Raw genomic sequence first — 22,126 nt, forward strand, 5'->3', positions numbered from 1 at the left:
ATCTGATGAAAACCCAAAAATCACTCGACCAAGCCTCCACACATCATCCACCGCTTTCAAATTATGTTGATGCGTCTCTGTTGTACTAGATAGAGATGGATCAAATCCGTCGCGCACTCTCTTTCGACGGGTTAGGGCATCTCCAGCCGTATCCCAGAAAAACCTTCCCAGGCGATTTTTTCGCGCCGGCGCCGAAAAAACGGACCAGTCGCGCCCCCCAGGAGCCCGATTTTCGCCGGCTTGGGCAGAAAACAGCGCCGGCGGACCCAGCCCGGACCCGGCGCGCTGGGGGCACCCGGGGGCGCCGGGGCGAGCTGTTTTGGCGCGAAAAAGACGCGGGCCAGCCGCGTCAGCGACTCGGCGCCTCGTCTTCCCCCAACGGCCTCGGTTCCCGCGGGAAATCAATGGCAAGGCTGCCGCCGGTCAGCCTTGCCATTGATTCCTCACGGGCGGTGTCGTGGATCTAAGCCTGACAGTAGAGTGGGGGGGTAGGTATGGAGAGGCAAGGTCCTAGCTATGGAGAGGTTGTAAACACAAAGGATGTACGAGTTCAGGCCCTTCTCGGAGGAAGTAATAGCCCTACGTCTCGGAGCCCGGAGGCGGTCGAGTGGATTATGAGTATATGAGTTACAAGATGCCGAACCCTTCTGCTTGTGGAGGGGGGTGGCTTATATAGAGTGCGCCAGGACCCCGGCCAGCCCACGTAGGAGAGGGTTTAAGGTGAGTTAAGTCTGGGGCGTTACTGGTAACGCCCCACATAAAGTGTCTTTACTATCATAAAGCCTACTTAATTACAGGCCGTTGCAGTGCAGAGTGCCTCTTGACCTCCTGGTGGTCGAGTGATTCTTCGTGGTCGAGTCCTTCAGTCAGTCGAGTGAGTCCTTCGTTGGTCGACTGGAAGGCGACCTCTTCTAAGGGCGTCCTTGGGTAAGGTACTTAGATCAGGTCCATGACCCTACCCTAGGTACATGTCCCCATCATTAGCCCCCGAATGGATTGAGGCTTCGAGTGAGGAAGGAGTTGATGTCGTTTCCGATTAACCTTTGCACACTGGTCGTGCGTTGTTCTGGGCCAAAGAATTTCTTCGTCGATAGTGAGCAACTTGTCTTCGGTCGACTCGATCCATTCTCTTCTTTTGTCGAGTGATCTTTCGGGCTTCGATGATCTCCGAGCGACGGATCGCGGGAAACCCCGTGTCTGACAGACCGATCTGCTGCTTGCGGATTCCGCGAGATGCGAAATTTGGGGACGCGTGCGAAGCGGAGCGGGCCGCGGTGTTCGGATGGGACGGGACATAGACGCCTCGATCTCCGCGCCGCTTTCTTCGCCACGTATCCCGTCTGCATAACTGTTCCTGATATGATTAGATTGACCGGGCCCATCTGTCATCCACTCGGAAGGGACCTTATAAATGCGCCCGGCGAGGGTTTCTGTACTGTTCCCCATGGTGGGCGCCATCTCTCTTTCTCTCTCTCTCTCTCTGCTTCCTTCTTCCCCGCCCAGCGTGCTCGCTCTCGCCTCCGCACCACTTCCCTTCGCGCATCTCGCCGGCAACCATGGCCAAGGAGAAGACGGCGGCGCTGGAACGTGCGAAGAAGGCGTCGGCGTCGGAGAAGGCAAAGGGGAGATCCACCAGCCGCGGCGGGTCCTCGTCCAGATCCCGCCTGCCGAAGGGCTGGGTCCAAGGAGACTGGATCCAGTCGACCATCACAGAGAATGACCTCCTCGACATGGCCAACAAGGGCTTGATCCCTCATGGAGCTGCGAGGCTTCCGGGGAAGGAGTGGCAGCCCCAGCCAGAAGAGGGTGAGTGTGTGCTCTTGGCCACCCATGTTGATCGTGGATTTTCCTTGCCGCCGAGTGTTTTCTTCCGTGGCTTCTTGAATTTCTTTGGAGCGCAGCTCCACCACTTTACCCCAAACTCCATTGCCTATCTTGCCGCGTTCGTGTCCATGTGCGAGGGTTTCTTGGGCTGCCGACCGCACTGGGGTTTGTTCAAGCATATATTCACGTGTCACTCTCAGACTGTGAAGAAGGCGAGTCCAGGCGACGAAAAGACCCGAGTCGTCCAAATGTGTGGGGGTCTGGGCATCCAGGTGAGGAATAAGAGCACCTTCCCGCCCATGACCTTTCCCGAGTCCATAAGAGGCTGGCAGTCGACTTGGTTCTACTGCCAGGTCCAGTCGACGCCAGGGCAGTCGAGTGGACTCCCTCCGTTTACCATGGACCGAGTGAACAAGCCCTCCCCTCTGAAGTTGATTCCGGAGGAGAAAGCCGACGTGAAGATGTTGATGGAGCGCGTGGTGCAGTTGGTCCGGGAGGGAGTGACGGGCATGGACCTCCTGGAGGTCTTCCTCAGGCGTCGCATCCAGCCCCTTCAGTTCCGGAGTCACTGCATGTGGTTGTACTGTGGGACTGAAGACGAGACTCGAGTCCATCCAGAAGCAGTCGACGATGTCACTCTGGAAAGATGGATGGTAGCCGTTACCGGAAACAAGGATAACCCACGCGGAGCCAGAAGGATTCCTCCACTCGACCACAACAACGATCCAAACAAGGTACATTTGCTCTGCTCTCTACTGTGTTCTTGTCGCATTCATTTCTGTTTATCCTGCAGACTGGTCGACTGATCCTCGTCTTGATATCTGCTAGGCTCTTACCGAGCTGTACTCGATGCCCAATGGGGCTCAGGCCCCGACTGAAGAGGGCGAGGCGAGTGGGGGCGAGAGCCAGGAAGAGGAGGAATGGGACTCGGACGTTGTAGAGGATGATGATGATGATGACGAAGATGGCGGTGATGAAGATGACGTTGAAGACGAGGAAGAAGAGGAGGAGGAGGTCGTACCACCGCGCTCGGAAAGGCGGTCGAAGCTTGTCCATGACCCTTCGACTGAACGTGGTAAGGGGGTTGCAACCGCTGCTCAGTCGACCAAACGCCCTCGGACTACCTCTCCAGTGCCGACTGAAAAGGCGCCGAAGCAGCCCAGGGCGGCCTCGTCGAAGCCGGTCAAGCTCCTGCCAAAGATGAAGGTGTCCATCCCCACCATATCAGGGTAACCGTGCTGCTTAAGTCTTCTTATTTTGTGTGAACTTTGTCTCTGGTCGACGCTGAAGTTGGTCGACTGATCCTTTGGAGTTGCAGTGCTGCTACTTCTGAAACCTCAGCCCGGGCTGATGACCACGAGATGGAGGACGCAGCGACTTCGAAACCAGGTACTGTATTCTTAACACCGTTCTTAGTCGACTGACTCGCGATCTCTGATCCTGATTCTTCTCCGTAGCTCCACCCAATACTGTTATCAATCTCCCTGATGATGATGAGGATGAAGAACCACTGAAGCGCAGGAGGAGTAGGAAAGCGTCCGCCAGTAAGGTGCCCCAGGATGTGACGGCGCCTGAGATTTTGATTGCGGAGGAAGAGAACACCACTCGACACACGGTGTCCTTCGCAGATCCATTGACGAGTGCTCCGCAGCCCTCTCTCTTCACGACGCACCACGTCCCGGAGGACCAAGCCGGCGCGGTGAAGGAGGCAATACACCAGGCGGGAATCATGATGGAGCAGTTGAAGACCATCCGGGACGCGAGCCAGGCAGCTTATGACGCCAGTTCTGCCCTCCAGAGCAATGTTCAGGTCAGTCGACCACAGTTTGTTCTGTTGGATATGCTGCCAAAAACTTTTCCTTTCCCGAATTTATAGTAGTCACCCACTAGGTGTGTCGATTAAACTCCGTGTTAGCGGGGGCACGCTGAGTGCACCCGCTGGGTGTAGTCTCCAAGGCTAAGGTCGACTGCTGGCAGTCGGCCTTAGGCTTTATGATGTCAATCTTTTTGTCAGTCGACTATGTCGACTGGATTTCACGAACCGGTGGGGGCACGCTGAGTGCACCCACTGGGTGTAGTCCCCGAGACTGTGGTCGACTGCTTGCAGTTGATCACAGTCTTAAAGAATACATCTCGTTTTTTTTGTTTTTTTTGAGGTCGACTGGTCGACTTTGTCTTCAACAGAATTAGTGGGGGCACGCTGAGTGCACCCACTGGGTGTAGTCCCCGAGACTACGGTCGAATGCTTGTATTCGGCTGTAGTCTTAGAAACGTGTGTTTTTTCCTTTTTCACTCGGAAGTGAATTATATTTGACATTTAGTCGATTGGTTCTTCGCAGAACTCTTGTGATCTTGTGGCTCGCTACTCTGAGCTAGAACACAAGCACACTCAACTCGAGCTGAGCTTGAAGTTGGTTCAGGAGAAGCTGACGAAGGCAAAGGAGGATACCGAAGGTATGTTTGGTGAGACCCTGACGACTGCTTTTCCCCTTGCTTGTTTCAAAATCTGATCTTGCTGTAACTTGCAAGTAAGGTAAGGGAGGCCCAGCAGAAGAAAGACCTCGAGCTAGCTGAGAAGATCAAGCTTGCTGACGAGAAGTTAGCTTCAGTCACCAAGCTTGAGCAAGACAATACCAATCTGAAAGCTGCTCTTGGGATCGCCAACAAGGAGGTCAGTCGACTAAAAACTGATAAAGCTGCCTTGACCGACCAAGTCAATAAGTTGACTGGGAAGAAAAACGATCTGGAGGCCTTCCCGAGTGGTCTTGCCAAGAGGCTGTTTCTTATGCTTGAAGGTAAACCTTTATGCTTGGCAAACATTTCCAATTGTGGTTTTTCCATTCGACCATCCTTTTGACTTAGTGATCACCCTTGCAGAATTTTGTCAAAACTTTGAAGAAGAAACTAGCCGGCTGGAGCCAAACCTCGACCCCGTCAATTCTCCGGTGAACGACGAAGTTGCCATGGAAGTTTTCCGACTGGGGTCCCGTGTTGCAGCTGTCGTGGAGTATCTCGCAAGGCTGAAGGCCGCCAGATCTCGCATCGACTCGACGCTCTGGCCTGAGGAGACACTTCAGAATGACCTTGAGTCGCTGATGGCCCGCTTGAACACGATCCCTGGTCGAGTGCAGGAATGGAAGAAGTCCTCGGCTCGGTGTGGTGCAGATGTTGCTCTGTGTCTGGCCCGAGTCCACTGTAAAGATGCGCGAGAAGAGAAGCTGGCGGCTCTTCGGGTGGCCAACACCAAGAAACACGACTTCAGGTCCTTTATGGAAACTTTCCTTGCAGCTGCCACTCGGATCGCCGACGGAATCGACCTTGATGAATTCGTTGCACCTTCCAGCCCTCCACAGGAGGGGTAAAAAACTTCTTCTGGCTCGACGCTTTAAATTTGCCTCGGTATGCCGAGTGGAACTGTAACCGATAAAACTTAACAGGCTTAACGCCTGAGCACTTTCGGTTCCTTTAGATATCGATTCAAACTTGAATTTGGTGCTTGGATAAGATTGCCTTTGGCTCGAAATGTCTTTTGCAGGTTCAAAGCAAGGCGCCTTTACTGCAATCGACTTATTCTTTAGTCCACTTAGGCGAGCACTGGGCTGCGGCTAAGCCTCCGAGTGGAAGCCCGGCTTACCACTCGATAGGATTTCTATAACTTAGGCGAGCACTGGGCTGCAGCTAAGCCCCCGAGTGAGAGGGTTGCTCTTCACTCGGTAGGATTTTTGTAACTTAGGCGAGTGCTTGGACTGCAGCTAAGCCCCCGAGTGAGAGGGTTGCTCTTCACTCGGTAGGATTTTTATAACTTAGGCGAGTGCTTGGACTGCAGCTAAGCCCCCGAGTGAGAGGGTTGCTCTTCACTCGGTAGGATTTTTACAACTTAGGCGAGTGCTTGGACTGCAGCTAAGCCCCCGAGTGAGAGGGTTGCTCTTCACTCGGTAGGATTTTTATAACTTAGGCGAGTGCTTGGACTGCAGCTAAGCCCCCAAGTGAGAGGGTTGCTCTTCACTCGGTAGGATTTTTATAACTTAGGCGAGTGCTTGGACTGCAGCTAAGCCCCCGAGTGAGAGGGTTGCTCTTCACTCGGTAGGATTTTTACAACTTAGGCGAGTGCTTGGACTGCAGCTAAGCCCCCGAGTGAGAGGGTTGCTCTTCACTCGGTAGGATTTTTATAACTTAGGCGAGTGCTTGGACTGCAGCTAAGCCCCCAAGTGAGAGGGTTGCTCTTCACTCGGTAGGATTTTTATAACTTAGGCGAGTGCTTGGACTGCAGCTAAGCCCCCGAGTGGAAGTCTGGCTTACCACTCGGTAGGATTTTGATAAACTTAGGCGAGTCCTTGGACTGCAGCTAAGCCTCCGAGTGGAAGTCTGGCTTACCACTCGTAGGATTTTGATAACTTAGGCGAGTCCTTGGACTGCAGCTAAGCCCCCGAGTGAGAGGTCTGCTCTCCACTCGGTAGGATTTTGACAAACTTAGGCGAGTCCTTGGACTGCAGCTAAGCCTCCGAGTGGCAGGGTTGCTCTTCACTCGGTAGGATTTTTATAAACTTAGGCGAGTGCTTGGATTGCAGCTAAGCCCCCGAGTGAGAGGTCTGCTCTCCACTCGGTAGGTTTTTGACAAACTTAGGCGAGTCCTTGGACTGCAGCTAAGCCTCCGAGTGGAAGTCTGGCTTACCACTCGGTAGGATTTTGATAAACTTAGGCGAGTCCTTGGACTGCAGCTAAGCCTCCGAGTGGAAGTCTGGCTTACCACTCGGTAGGATTTTGATAACTTAGGCGAAACGGATTCGCAGCTAAGCCTCCGAGTGGGAGTCTGGCTCACCACTCGGTAGGATTTTGACAAACTTAGGCGAGTCCTTGGACTGCAGCTAAGCCTCCGAGTGGAAGTCTGGCTTACCACTCGGTAGGATTTTGATAAACTTAGGCGAGTCCTTGGACTGCAGCTAAGCCTCCGAGTGGAAGTCTGGCTTACCACTCGGTAGGATTTTGATAACTTAGGCGAAACGGATTCGCGGCTAAGCCTCCGAGTGGGAGTCTGGCTTACCACTCGGTAGGATTTTGATAACTTAGGCGAGTCCTTGGACTGCAGCTAAGCCTCCGAGTGGAAGTCTGGCTTACCACTCGGTAGGATTTTGATAACTTAGGCGAAACGGATTCGCAGCTAAGCCTCCGAGTGGGAGTCTGGCTCACCACTCGGTAGGATTTTGATAACTTAGGCGAAACGGAATCGCAGCTAAGCTTCCGAGTGGGAGTCTGGCTCACCACTCGGTAGGATTTTTACAAACTTAGGCGAAACGGGTTCGCAGCTAGGTCACCCACTGAGGGGGAATTTTATTGGACAAAAATAAAAAGTGACAGAAATTATGGAGGAACTATGACACTATTATTTTGAGGTCCATGAACTACAGAAGTACTTTATTGCAACTCAGTCGAGTGTTAAAACTTAAGTATAAAATGGGCGGAGTAGTTCTGCGTTCCAAGCTCAGGGCTCGTCGATATTATGCTCGACGTTGTAAAGACGGTATGCCCCGTTGTGGAGAACCTTGGTGACGATGAAGGGACCTTCCCAAGAAGGAGCAAGCTTGTGTGGTTTGTGCTGATCCACTCAGAGAACTAAATCTCCTTCCTGGAAGGCTCGACCTCTCACATTTCTGGCGTGGAAACGACGCAAATCTTGTTGGTAGATGGTCGACCGGATCAGAGCCATCTCCCTTTCTTCCTCTAAAAGGTCGACTGCGTCCTGCCGCGCTTGCTCAGCCTCTGCTTCGTTGTAGATTTCAACTCGAGGAGCATTGTGGAGAAGATCACTCGGCAAGACTGCTTCAGCTCCGTAGACCAAGAAGAATGGAGTTCTTCCGGTCGACCGATTAGGTGTGGTCCGCAGCCCCCAAAGCACTGAGGGAAGTTCGTCGACCCAAGCTCCAGCTGCGTGTTTGAGATCACGCGTCAGTCGGGGCTTCAATCCCTTAAGGATCAGTCCATTAGCTCGCTCTGCTTGTCCATTCGACTGCGGATGGGCGACTGAAGCGTAGTCGACCCGAGTGCCTTGGGAGTTGCAGAAATCTCTGAATTCCTCCGAGTCAAAGTTCGACCCATTATCCGTAATGATACTGCGCGGGACTCCATATCTGAATATTAGTTCTCTGATGAAGCTAACAGCAGTACCGGTGTCAAGGCTCTTGATTGGTTTAGCCTCTATCCACTTGGTGAACTTGTCGACTGCCACCAGTACATGCGTGAAGCCGCTTCGTCCTGTTCTCAAAGGACCGACCATGTCCAGTCCCCATACTGCGAAAGGCCAAACGAGTGGGATGGTCTTCAGAGCTGATGCAGGCTTGTGCGACATATTCGAGTAGAACTGACATCCCTCGCACTTATCCACTATCTCTTTTTCCATCTCATTCGCCTTTCGCCAGTAAAATCCGGCTCGGTATGCTTTGTCCATGATGGTCCGAGAGGACGCATGATGACCACAGGTCCCCGAGTGGATATCATTGAGGATGAGTCGACCTTCTTCTGGTGTTATGCACTTCTGACCAACTCCAGTCACACTTTCTCTGTACAATTGTCCTTTGATTACGGTAAAGGCCTTAGATCGACGGACGATCTGTCGAGCCTCTTCCTCATCCTCCGGGAGCTCTTTTCTCAGGATATACGCGACGTATGGAACTGTCCAGTCGGGAATGACCACCAAGACCTCCATGATCAAGTCGACCACCGCTGGGACTTCAACCTCAGTCGGATCCGTGGCACTCTTGGGCTGTGGAGTTTCTTCGGTGAAAGGATCTTCTTTGACTGACGGAGTGTGTATATGCTCCAAGAACACACCACTCGGAATGGCTTCTCTCTTGGAACCTATCTTTGCTAGATCATCAGCTGCTTGATTTTTCAGTCAGGGTATATGATGGAGCTCTAACCCCTCGAACTTCTTTTCCAGCTTCCTCACTGCACTGCAGCATCCAGTCATGGCTGGGCTTCTCACGTCCCACTCTTTCATCACCTGGTTGACCACTAAATCCGAGTCACCATAGACCATCAGGCGACGGACGCCGAGTGAAATGGCCATGCGCAACCCATATAAAAGGGCCTCATATTCTGCCTCATTGTTGGAGGAATCAAAGTGAATCTGTAGCACATATCTGAGCTTATCTCCTCTGGGGGAAACCAGGACAACCCCAGCACCGGAACCATTCAACATCTTAGAGCCATCAAAGAACATGGTCCAATGCTCCGAGTGAACTTCAGTCGGCTGCTGTTGTTCAATCCACTCGGCGAGGAAATCTGCTATTGCTTGGGACTTAATGGCTTTCTTTGCCTCAAACTTGATATCAAGGGGAAGAAGTTCAATCGCCCATTTGGCCACTCGACCAGTTGCATCTCTGTTGTGCAAAATCTCTGATAGTGGAGCGTTGCTGACGACTGTGATGGAATGATCAGAAAAATAATGAGCAACCTTCTTTGTGGTCATGTATATTCCATACACAAGCTTCTGATAATGAGGATATCTCTGCTTGGATGGAGTCAGGACTTCAGACAAATAATACACTGGGCGCTGAACTTTGAGAGCTTTTCCTTCTTCGTCCCGCTCGACCGTAAGCACAGTACTGACGACTTGTCCTGTGGCTGCGATATAGAGCAACAGAGGCTCTTTGCTGATTGGAGCAGCAAGCACCGGCTGGGTGGAAAGCAGAGCTTTTAGCTCGGCAAACGCTGTATCAGCTTCTGGAGTCCACTCGAACTTGTCTGTTTTCTTCATCAGTCGGTAAAGAGGCAATGCCTTTTCACCGAGTCGTGAAATGAATCGACTTAATGCGGCCAAGCATCCAGTGAGCTTCTGGACATCGTGCACTCGCACAGGGCGTTTCATTCAGAGTATAGTGCCAATCTTTTCTGGGTTAGCGTCGATTCCCCGTTCGGAAACGAGAAAACCGAGTAACTTGCCACCAGGAACTCCAAATGTGCACTTTGATGGATTGAGCTTGATATCATATCTTCTGAGGTTGGCAAATGTTTCGGCTAGATCAGCGAGCAGGTCGGAACCTTTTCGTGATTTGACAACGATATCATCCATATATGCTTCCACATTCCGACTGATTTGAGTGAGTAGGCACTTCTGAATCATTCACATAAATGTGGCTCCGGCATTCTTGAGGCCGAATGGCATGGTGATATAGCAGAAGCACCCGAATGGAGTGATGAAAGTTGTTTTTACCTCGTCGGGTCCGTACAGACGGATCTGGTGGTACCCGGAGTAGGCGTCTAAAAAAGACAACCTCTCGCATCCCGCGGTCGAGTCAACAATTTGATCTATGCAAGGGAGAGGAAAATGATCTTTCGGGCAGGCCCGGTTGATGTGCTTGAAATCAATGCACATTCGGAGCAACTTGTCCTTCTTAGGAAGCATGACGACATTAGCGAGCCACTCGGAGTGGTATATCTCTCGGATAAATCCTGCCGCCAACAGTCGAGCCACTTCTTCACCAATGGCTTTTCTCTTCTGGACGGCGGACCGCCGAAGATGCTCTTTGACTGGTTTTGCAGATGAGTCGACTCTTAAGCGATGCTCAGCCAGTCCCCTGGGAACACCTGGCATGTCAGCGGGCTTCCATGCAAAAATGTCCCAGTTCTCACGGAGGAACTGGATGAGCGCTTCTTCCTATTTGGGGTCGAGTGTTGTGGAGATGCGGGTCGGAGCCGCATCGGGGTCGGTCGGGTGAATGTGAACAGGCTTCGTCTCACCGGACGACTGGAATGCAGATTCTGTGGCGGGTTTCTTTGATCGCAGCAAGTCACTCGGATCTGCGTTTTGCTTGTATTCCTCGAACTCGACCGCTGTCACCTGGGAATCGGCAATCTTGGAGCCCTTCTGGAAGCACTCTTCTGCCTTTTTCCTATCACCGGTGACAGTGATCACTCCTTTGGGCCCGGGCATCTTCAATTTGAGGTACACGTAACATGGTCGAGCCATGAACCGTGCGTAAGCTGGTCTCCCCAAAATGGCATGATATGCACTCTGAAAATCCACGACCTCAAACGTCAACTTTTCTTTGCGAAAGTGTTTCGAATCACCAAACACCACATCCAAAGCTATTTGGCCGAGTGACTCGGCTTTCTTCCCTGGTATAACTCCATGAAAGCTCATGTTACTAGCGCTCAGTCGGGACATCGGAATGCCCATTCCTTTCAGTGTGTCTGCACACAACAGATTCAGCCCACTTCCACCATCCATCAGCACCTTTGTCAGTCGAGTGCCTTCGACAACTGGATCGACCACCAAAGCTTGCCTCCCAGGGGTGGCAATATGAGTCGGGTGATCAGATTGGTCGAATGTGATGGGTATTTGAGACCATTTCAGATAATTTGCTTTTGCTGGGGCAACCATGTTCACCTCTCGGTTAATGACTTTCAGTCGACTCCTGCTTTCCACATCTGCAAAGATCATCAGAGTGGAGTTGATATGCGGATATCCTTCCTCACTGTCCTCCTTGTCTTCAGCCTTGTCCGACTCCTTCTCCTTGTCCTTAGACTGTTTTCCCTGAAACTGCTGGATCAGGAGTCGACATTGGCGAGTGGTGTGCTTTGGGTAGATGATATTCCCCTCTTCGTCTTTCTTCGTGTGGATGTGACACGGCATATCCATTACGTCATTCCCTTCTTTATCCTTTACCTTCTTGGGGTTCCAGGATCCTTTTGGTTTCCCCTTCAACTTTCCCTGAGTCACGGCCAGAGCCTCTCCAGGAGCTGCCGGTTCAGCCTTCCGCTTTTGTTTCCGACTGGTGTTTCCTTTTTCCGACTGACTCGGCTTGTGCTTGCCGCTTTGGAGTCGGTCTTCTTCTTCGCCGTTGGCATACTTGGTAGCAATCTCCATCATCCGACTCAAGGTCATGTCACCGGTTCGACCAAACTTCAAACTCAGTTCTCTGTTCTTGACGCCATCTTTGAAGGCGCAGACTGCCTGATGATCAGACACATTCTCCACAGTGTGGTGCAAAGTGATCCACCTCTGAATATACTCTCTGAGAGTCTCATTAGCTTTCTGCACGCAGACTTGCAACTCTGTCAATCCAGCTGGTCGCTTGCAAGTTCCTTCAAACGTTCTGATGAACACTCGGGACAGATCTTCCCAAGTGTAAATGCTGCTAGGAGGTAATTGGGTCAACCATGCCCTGGCAGAACCTTCCAGCATGAGGGGCAAATGCTTCATGGCCACCTCGTCGTTCCCACCACCGATCTGAACTGCCACTCGATAGTCTTCAAGCCAAGTTTCAGGCTTAGACGCACCAGTGAACTTGCTGACTCTTGTTGCCAACCTGAAATTGGGAGGGATAACTGCGGCTCTGATAGCTCTACTGAAACATTCAGGACCAGAAACATGCACTCGACTGCTTATGGGTGCATCTCTGTCGAGTCCGCCTCGATGGGCTCTGTTCCGGTTGACCAAACCTTGTACGATAATGGATCGCGCGTCGAAGCCTGGTTCTCTGGGGTCGACTGGAACCCTTCGCCCTGTACTGTACTGACGCCTGTCATCTTGCTGTCGAGGAGCGTAAGACCCACCCCTCGGAGGGGAATAGGGCACTCGACGCCTGTCATCTCGGTCGAGTCGGTTGCCATACTGATCTCGCCGATTCTCGCGCCCTTCATGCCGCGGAGGCGATCTGGGGCTGTGAGCCGACTGAACCGTATTCACAGTGACGGATCGACTGTGAATTCTGTTGCGTGACTGAGACACGGCTGAATTCTGATCTCCTGCTGCCCGGAGCAGATCCCTGATCTGCAGCAAACCTCTGCCAGCTTCCGACTGCGAAGGCTGGATGGACTTTGCTATACGGGTCGCAGCTGCTAAATTCTGGATTGGGGTTCGATATACCTGAGTCGGCGGGAAGAGTTGACGTCGACTGGTGTCGGGAACTCGTTGCCGCGCGCGCTTGTCGAGTGCTCGCTGAAGATTCTCCAGTCGAGTGCGTTCGGCCAAATTGGCCAGACGCGCCTCCTCCAAGGCACGAGCCTCGGGGGTTTCTCCTGCGATGGGAGTACGCAGGGCATCTACATTCCTGCGGCGAAGATCCTCTCTTTGCAGAGAGTCGAGTGGCTCGGGCTGGTACTCTTCGTGGCATCGTGCGGGATCGCCTCCATCACCTGCTCCGTCATCACGGGCGAAGCCAGGGGGACTGCGGGGCCCGTCGACCATCAAGATTTCCGCCGCTGGATCACTGCTACCGCACTCGGATGCAGTCTCTACGGAGCCAGTCGACAGATCGAACAAGCCGTAGAGAGATTCGTCGGGCTCGATTGCCGCAACTTGGGTGGTGGCCAATTGGCGAGCCACCGCGTGCCTCACCCATCACTGAAGCCTCGACCGGCCCGAGCGCTTGCGCTGGCGGGAGACCGGGAGGGTGGACGATGGAGGAGTCGTCTGATACGGGGTCGACGGTTGCCGCAGCAGAACGCCGCGGACACATGCGCGAAAATGCGTCGCACCGCGGACGGGGAGCGCATCAACGTCGAGTGGAGCCTCCTGAAGCCAGGCGGAGTCGTCGGCGATGAAGGTGAAAGCGCCGAGACGGATCTCTCGACCCTCGACCAACACTCCAGCAGACACCATGATGAAAGTACTCGGAAGAATCGCAACTTCTCCAGAAAAATCGCTAAAACACCGGCCCCACGGTGGGCGCCAACTGTCGTGGATCTAAGCCTGACAGTAGAGTGGGGGGGTAGGTATGGAGAGGCAAGGTCCTAGCTATGGAGAGGTTGTAAACACAAAGGATGTACAAGTTCAGGCCCTTCTCGGAGGAAGTAATAGGCCTACGTCTCGGAGCCCGGAGGCGGTCGAGTGGATTATGAGTATATGAGTTACAAGATGCCGAACCCTTCTGCCTATGGAGGGGGGTGGCTTATATAGAGTGCGCCAGGACCCCGGCCAGCCCACGTAGGAGAGGGTTTAAGGTGAGTTAAGTCTGGGGCGTTACTGGTAACGCCCCACATAAAGTGTCTTTACTATCATAAAGCCTACTTAATTACAGGCCGTTGCAGTGCAGAGTGCCTCTTGACCTCCTGGTGGTCGAGTGATTCTTCGTGGTCGAGTCCTTCAGTCAGTCGAGTGAGTCCTTCGTTGGTCGACTGGAAGGCGACCTCTTCTAAGGGCGTCCTTGGGTAAGGTACTTAGATCAGGTCCATGACCCTACCCTAGGTACATGTCCCCATCAGGCGGCGCTTCACGGGATGGCGGGCCGACGCCTCCCCTCCCTCGCACACGTACACACGGACGCGGCCCGGCTATAAAAGCTGGCGGCCTCCACTCGCCTGTGCCCACACCAGCCCCGCCCCTCGCCGACGTCCAGCCCCTCCCTCTCCCTGCCTCTCCCGAGCGCCGCCGCCCAGCCCCTCCCTCTACCTCTCCCGAGCCCGCCCAGCCCCGCCGTCGCCATGGCAGAACGCTTCCCCGGAGACGAGGCGGCGGCCAACGGCTTCGGCCGCCGTTCGCTCCGCGAACAAGAGTCCTGGCTCCTGTTCCAGGCGAACATCCCGGCGCCGCCGGGCATGCGCGCCGGGCCAACGGGGTGGAGACTCAGCGCCGGGGGAGTGCCCATTCCCCCGTTGCCCGACGCCGTGGCGAAGCCGAAGTACTTCGCCGAGGAGGTCGAGATTATGCGCGCGTCCCTCATCGACGCCCAACTCTCCCTTCCCCAGTATGCCGCCGACAACCACGCGGCCTGGGCGGCGTATTTCGAGCGCCGCCAGCAGCAGCGATTGGCGTCCACCAACGGCGCGTCGGTGGTCGGCGGCCGGCAGAACAGCGAGGGGCGCCACCTCTGGCGGGGCGTCCCCGGCCGCACACTCGAGGGCGTGCTCACGTACCTCGAGGGCCGCAACGACCCGCCGTTGGCGTACCCCCCGGCGCAGCACCGACACGTCGGGCCATGGGCGCCAAGGAGGTTCAGGTCCTCCTCCTCCTCCTCCTCCCGATCCTCATCGCACTCCTCCGGCACTCCGGCCCTGCTCGGCGTCATGGCCGAGCCCGCGGCGGAGTCGCCGCTCGGCCGGCGCACTCGCAGCGCCGGCATCGTCATCAACGAGGGCGGCCGGCGCGCCTCCTCCTCGTCGGCTCCTCCGCGCTTCGTCAAGCCAAAGACGGAGCCGGGGCTGGCGCCGGTGAAGACGGAGCCGGGGCTGGCGCCGGTGAAGGCGGAGTTCGACGACGACGACCCGTCCCTAGAATGGGCGCGCCATGACTCCATTGCGATGGAGAAGGCGCACCGGGAGAAGGTGAAGGAGCGCCAGCGCGGCCCTGCTTCGCTTCGAGGAGTGCCGACGCGGTCGCGATGAAGACGGGGTCGTCGTCCTATGCGACAGCGACGACGACGACGACGACGCGCCGCCGCCAGTCCGCCATGGAGACGCCGGGTCCAGCAGGGGCGCCCGCGTCAAGGAGGAGAAGGCCGACGACGACGATGGCGGCGACGACTTCAGCCCCTTTCTTTTTTAATTAGGTTAATGTAATGAAAATGCGCGAATTTCACCGAAATTTGCCATGTTTAGCCGAAATTTAACTATTTTTTATCATAACTTCGCCGAACGGCCTTTTTTTAATACGCGTCTGGGGGCGGCCCTGAGGGCCGACGGCTGGAGACCGACTCGCCCCCAGGGCCAATTTTCGTGTCGGCTCACCCCCAGGCGGCATTTTTAGACGCCCCCGGAGGGCCAACGGCTGAAGATGCCCTAGTAAGCGTGCCATGCGCGTGTGCGTGCTATCGATCAGCAGCAACGGCACGTCGATGGCATGCATGCACGCGTCCATGCCGTCCCGTGTGGTGCCGTGCACGCCAACCTACTCGCGGTTCGGCATATACGTACACGCCCCGGCAATGTATGTATGTGTCACGACTTATTAATTCTACGTGCGTATCAATTTTTGTGATGTGTCTGGCGTCTGGAACCCTAGTCGTCGTCAGGAGAGCCCAATCTTCCAGCGCCGTTCTCCGGCGGCTTCCCTCCGCCGGCGACCTCGGTCGTTGGTGGTGAGGGGGATCGCCGGATCCACGCGTGTGGTTCGTTTTTATTCCCTCGTAGTCTAGTTTTTTAGACTGTTCATCGTCTTTGCTTAGGCGGTGATGATGACAACGATGAATAAAGATACTTTGGATCCTTCCTTGACAAGGTCATCGGTCCTATAATTAGGGATGGATTTAGAAACTGGTCTGTTCAAGCAAGGATGGCGTGACGGCGGCTGCATCCTCGTGGTGGACCTGTGTCCTCGGGCTCCGCCGTTGCGACGGCGTTTGCTCCAGCGTTGGCGCGGAGCTTGGGAGGTAGTCCGGGAGCAGATGTAAATTATGGTCCGCATCGACGACATCTGGAAGAAGGAAAATGTGCTGGGTTCATGTTCGTGGATGGCAGATATGGTATCCTTCTACGACGTCTTAGTCTCGATGGGGTGTCAGATCTGGAGTTCGATGGCGTGTCCGGGGTGTTGCCCCGGTCTGATTCGTTCAATTGTAAGGGCTTCACTTTTGGTGAGCCACCTTGGAGGTCCGCAAAGCTGCATATTAGCGATGGAGCCGCGTCGAGTTCGGGTGAGGAGCTGATCCATCATTCTTTTCTTCGGTGGCTGCTGCCGTGGTGCCGGAGGCAGGTGATGGGCATTGGTGTCAAGCTCAGAGATGTTCTGCTATCTTTTCAGTTTTGTCATGTTGGTCCTTACGTGATTTGTATTTTAATCTTTATGATATGAATGAGACACGTATTATCATGCAAAAGAAACTTTTGTGATGCGTCTGGATGTTGAATGGTCGACTGAGGGTGATCAACTGATCATGGTGCGGCGAGAGGGCGTGCAACCGACTAGTTAAACTACTCCCTCTGTCTCATAATATAACACATTATTACATCCAATATGCGTAAGTATATTTGATGTAGTATATTTGATGTAATAGCGTCCTATATTATGGGACGGAGGAAGTAATACTTTAGGGACGCGGTGAAATGGCTTCTGAGCTCATCTGTTTTCTAAGGTGAACAATAATTTTAAAAAATATACTAGAAAAAATTCAGATTTTTTTTTTTTGCATGGAAGATGTTTAAGTTCGCGATGTCCGTGCCAAAAATGCTAGATATCCAAATACCACAAAAATTTGGCACAACATCACACATTCGAACATCTTCCGTGCAATTTTCCCCAGTTTTTTAAAATTTTCTAGCACTTTTTTCAATTTTATTGTTATGTAAGACTGTATGTGTGCCCAGTGCTAGTGGAGGGCAGAGGATTTTTGGGGAGCTCGCGAGGGAGATTGACTACGTCTGCCTCGGTCGGTTGCCTTGTGGGGGTGGTGGTGGTCTATGTTATCTTAAGGCATTTTCAAGACGGACCTTCAAACCTTTTGTAAGAGCATCTACAGTCTGACTTGGCAAATCCAATCTCTCAAAGCCCGCGGCCACGGACAGTGACGGGCAACGCCTCAAAAAATGCATTCCATATCCAGATACCTCAAATTAGAGACCTCAAGTCCATATTATTACATGCAATGTAGCGATTTTTGAGCAGAGGTTCCAGGGGCAACATTAGGCCTGGGGAAAATGGGGTTGTCAGCCCCAGGCGTGGCCCAACTAACACCAACAACTCAGCAGTTCTTTTTTCCGAATCCTATTTGGCGCCCTCAGCGCCGAATATAGTGTTAATGGTACAGGGCGCATACCCCCTGCGCGACTTGAGGAAATAAAAAGACGTACTTGGGAGGATTCGAACCCGCGCGGTAGGGGTTCAGCGTGCAATGTGATAATCAGCCCACCACTCAACGTTTTGTGATGTAGTACATTTTCTTACATCTTTTGTTCTTTCTTTTCTTTTTCTGTCTTTCTTTTCTTTTTTTTCTCTTTTTCTCTTTTCCTTTTCTAATTCCTAAAGTTCACCAGATTTCATGAACTTTTTTTCAACTTTGATGAACTTTTTTCCAAAATTTGATGAACAATATTTCAAGTTCGATGGACTTTTTTCAAATGCAGCAAACATTTCTTCAAATTCGATGAACTTTTTTTATAATTCCATGAACCTTTTTGCAAATGCTATGAACTTTTTTCAAGTTCGATGAAGTTATTTTAAGCCGATGAACCTTTTTTTTTAAATTTGATGAACTTTTTTTAAGCCGAATAACTTTATTTTAAAATTTGATTAACTTTTTTTCAAATTCTTGATTTTTTTTGTAAATCAATGATTTGTTTTTTTGAACGAACATCACAAATACAGCCGAAAAAAAACAAATGCGAGATCGTTTGATCGAACGAATGAAGGCGAACGGGAGGGATGCGAGGGCGCGATGGGTTAATGGGCTGGCCCATGAAGGGGGCGCGCATGGGCGCCGGTTCCTCGCCGTGGCGCTGAAGGCGTCGACCAGGAGGTCTCGTTCTTTTTAGAATTTTGACTGATAGGAAGCCCAGCCCCAGATGTGTAGAGGCCCAACACCAAGCTTTAGCCCATAGATCTCTCTAGACTCCACCTTCCCGTACGAGAGATTTCCACCTAACGTACGACCTAACCCAGTTCAATGCTACCGAAATGGATCTTTTTAGAATGACTCATCATCCGCAATCCCTATTTGGCGCTGCAAGCGCCGGTTATAAGCGTTTCTGCAAACCGGCGCCTCCAGCACACTGAGCCGGCCCATGTATCTGCCTTTTCTTTCTATTAGCTCAAAAAGTGTGAGCTAGCAAGAATTCAAACTCGCGATCTGCTCTTGTACCCCAGTGACCGCAACCACCAAGCCAAAGAACGACTCGTGTTCTATAACTTATTTCCCTCTTTTTATTTCCTCAAGTCGCGGGAACTGCTCCAGTTTTGGGAAGCTTCCTAAACCGTTTTCTCGGTTCGTTGGTCATTTTCAGGTGCGGTTTTATTCGGGTTTCCTTTTTCTTTTCTTTTATTTATTTTTCCTTTTTCTTTTTTTAAATTCATCTTTAAAAAAACATGTTTTTTTCACATTTTTTTAGTTTGATGAACTTTTTTCAAATCAATGAACTTTTTTCCAAATACGATGAACTTTTTTCAAATTCAATCAACTCTTTTTCAAAATTTATGAACTTTTTCCAAATCTGATTAACATTTTTCAAATTCAATGAACTCTTTTTCAAAGTTGACGATCTTTTTTCAAATTCAATGAACTTTTTTCAAATCCGATGAACATTTTGCATATTCGATGAAATTTTTCCAAATCGGATGAATGTTTTTCAAATCCGATGTACTTTTTTAAATTCGATGAACTTTTTTCAAATTCAATGAACTGTTTTTCAAATACGATGAGATTTTTTCAAACTCGATGAACTTTTTATCAAATTCAATGAACTTTTTTCAAATCTGATGCACTTTTTTGAAATCCAATGATCTTTTTTTCAAATATTTTTGAACTTTTCTGAAAACTTCATGCACATTTTCGAATTCATGATCTTTTAAACAGTAATTCTGAACCTTTTTTTTAATTCCTATGAAACCGTTTTTCTAATTCGTGGTTGTTTTCAATACTTTTAGAATTCTTTTAGTTTGTACTTCTTTTAAAAATAACGTATGCTGGGTATATATAATATGTGTTAACTGAAGGAAAGGTCAAATAGTACTGGTTTCTAATTGTGGACAGCGATATGATCTCAGCCTAGTGGTTACGAGCTACTGCTGTCGATGCCTGTGTGCCGAGTTCGAATTCTTCTATTCCTAAAGAAATAGTTTCAGTATTAAAATCCTCTTTATTTTTTTCACGGCGTGGTTGCTGCGATTGTTGGGCCAGCCCAGCAGCGCAGCGCGTGAGCGCCCATTGCAATAGCGGGCGCTGAAGGCGCTGTAAAGGAGGTCCCCTCATCATCTCGCCCAGAAACACTTGCGGCGTCAACACCGCTTTCCTTCTGCGGCTGAATGGATGTGTGCGGCTGCGCCCAACTAGCTCGGTGCTCAGATAATCTCATCGGAGAGCAGTGCAGCTAACATGCCCTGACGGGAGAGTATCTGGTGCTATCGAGACTTAAATGCTACCGTGATACGGGCATATGGGCCGTCGGATTCTTAGATCGGATGGTACCTGCGAGCTGTTTGATCTGCTGGACCTGTGCGCAATTTTTGGAATCTTTGAAGCCTTTTTTATAAATGTTGTAGAGTTATTGAGAGTGTCCGATCTGAGAATCCGACGTTGAGGAGCTCGTATCACTGTAGCACCTAAGGCTTGGTAGCACTAGATACTACCTCCGTTCTGGTTTATTGGTCCCATAGTATTTTGTGCCAAATTTTGACCATAAATTTAAATAACAAAATGTTCATTCATGCCACAAAAAATTATATCATTGAAAACTATGTACAAATACGAATCCAACGATATAATTTTTGTTGACATACATTAACATTTTGTTAGTTAAATCTTTGGTCAAAGTTTGACATAAATTATAAAGGGGACCAATAAACCAGGTGGTAGTATTAAGTAGGATCATCTAGCCTTTCCGCCCTAGTTACTCTGAACCAACCGAAATACACCCGCAAAAAAACAAAAAAAATTCAACCGAAATAAGCTATTTGGTGATTCTATACTTCGGTCGATTTTAATTTAATTGTCAACATGAATTAGACTTAGACTTTGTCCAAAGTCTTGATTTTAAACACTGAATTTTATCTTACAGTGCCAAGTCCTACTACGCTGATGAAAAAAATGATGGGCTCAAACGAAGTAAGTCTGCCTTAATTTGCTACCAGCTTTTGGCATGATGCAGCCGGTTAAACTGTTACATGCATCTTTTTCTGAATTTTTCTCTCGTGGTAATGATGAGTTCGTATTTCCTTCCAACTCTGAATTGTGTACTTCTAACATGCATTGGTATGTGTCGTGCAATAGGATTAGGTTTTTTTACACCCACACAGTTTTACCCTAGGCTTTGAGAAATCCTGGCTCCGCCTGTGGGAGCTTCGTCGGACAAGGTCCATGGTGTGTCCCAATACTCGGGGCGCCAACGGAGGGGTTACACGTCCGCCAGCGCGTTCGGACGCCAGACGGACCCCACGGCCTCCGGCGAGGCAGCTACAGCTGGCATAGCATCGGATCCATGCGTCATTTGGGCGGACACAATAGATTCCCGACGGATGGAGTCCGAGTGTAGCCGTGCATGGGCCTCCTTCCGGGCGCGGCGGAGCGCAAGACGGACGACCATCCCTCCTCGGGGCCGCATGGGATGAGCTCCGGGTCAACGGATCTAGAGGCGAAGGATTCGGATCCGCTGCACGCCATGCCGGAGACGGATGGAAGGAGCCGGAGACGAGTTTGGGTGGCGGAGGGGAGGGAAGGGGAGGGGGAGTGAAGTGGCTAGGGTTTGGTCCAGCGAGCGGATGGAGAGAAATTTATATGGGGTCGGGTGGGCCGGGTCCGACGTGGCGGGCGTGCCTGGGCGTCCCCATATCCGCCCCATATTTGGGTTGGATATGACGGGTGCCGGTCAGCCCGGGCGTTTGCGAACCGTTTGAGGGGATCTTCTGGGTCAAAAAAACATGACCGGACAGCGATCGGGCGGCCCGCCCGGGCATATGAGACGGGTTTGAGGCGCCCGGCTATAGATGCTCTAAGTGTTTGGATAGAGCCTTTCGGACGCAATTTGTTATCCAACGCCGTCCCACATCGGTCTGCGGACCAGTCCGGACATCATTTTTCCGCCAACAAGAAGGGCATTACGGGACTGAAAACCAGCCACGTAGGACTCTGATACCCCCGGGCCACCCAAAACCTCGTCCGGACCCGTGTCTCCATCCTTCCCTCTTTTTTTGCATCTGCTTTCTATCTCGCCCACAATGTCGTTCTTCTACCCTAGCTGCATGCCAATCCCTTTTCGAAACTCCGCAACCCCCACCGTTACACATGGCCTCCGTGCCTCTTGTCTTCAGCTGTCGGTCCAGACCCTCGTCCGTCCGCTGTGCAGGTACCATTCACCCTTACAGGGGTCAGAACACTCGACAAGTGTTCGGTGAAATGTTTGTGCTAATTTTTGTTGGTCCTTCTTTTAAGCAATGGATTCGGACAGGAAGTACATATACGAATACTACTTTGATTCGTTCGAGGAGGCAGGTGCTCGGTATCAAGCCACCGAGCTTCCTTTTTGAACCCACCCAACCAGATCTTGAGCTTGATGACACCGAGGCAACCTTCCTGGGCTGGAGTCTGGAGTCTGAAGCCCATTTCCAAGGCGGTGCAGGCCAAGCCTAGTGGTGCATCAACATTATCCTCCTGCAGCATCTCGCCATCATCACCACCTCTGCCGCAGTTCGGGGGCGATCTTCTCATGCAATCCCGAGTTT

Source organism: Triticum aestivum, chromosome 3B, assembly GCF_018294505.1.
Source record: "Triticum aestivum cultivar Chinese Spring chromosome 3B, IWGSC CS RefSeq v2.1, whole genome shotgun sequence".
NCBI lineage: Eukaryota > Viridiplantae > Streptophyta > Magnoliopsida > Poales > Poaceae > Triticum > Triticum aestivum.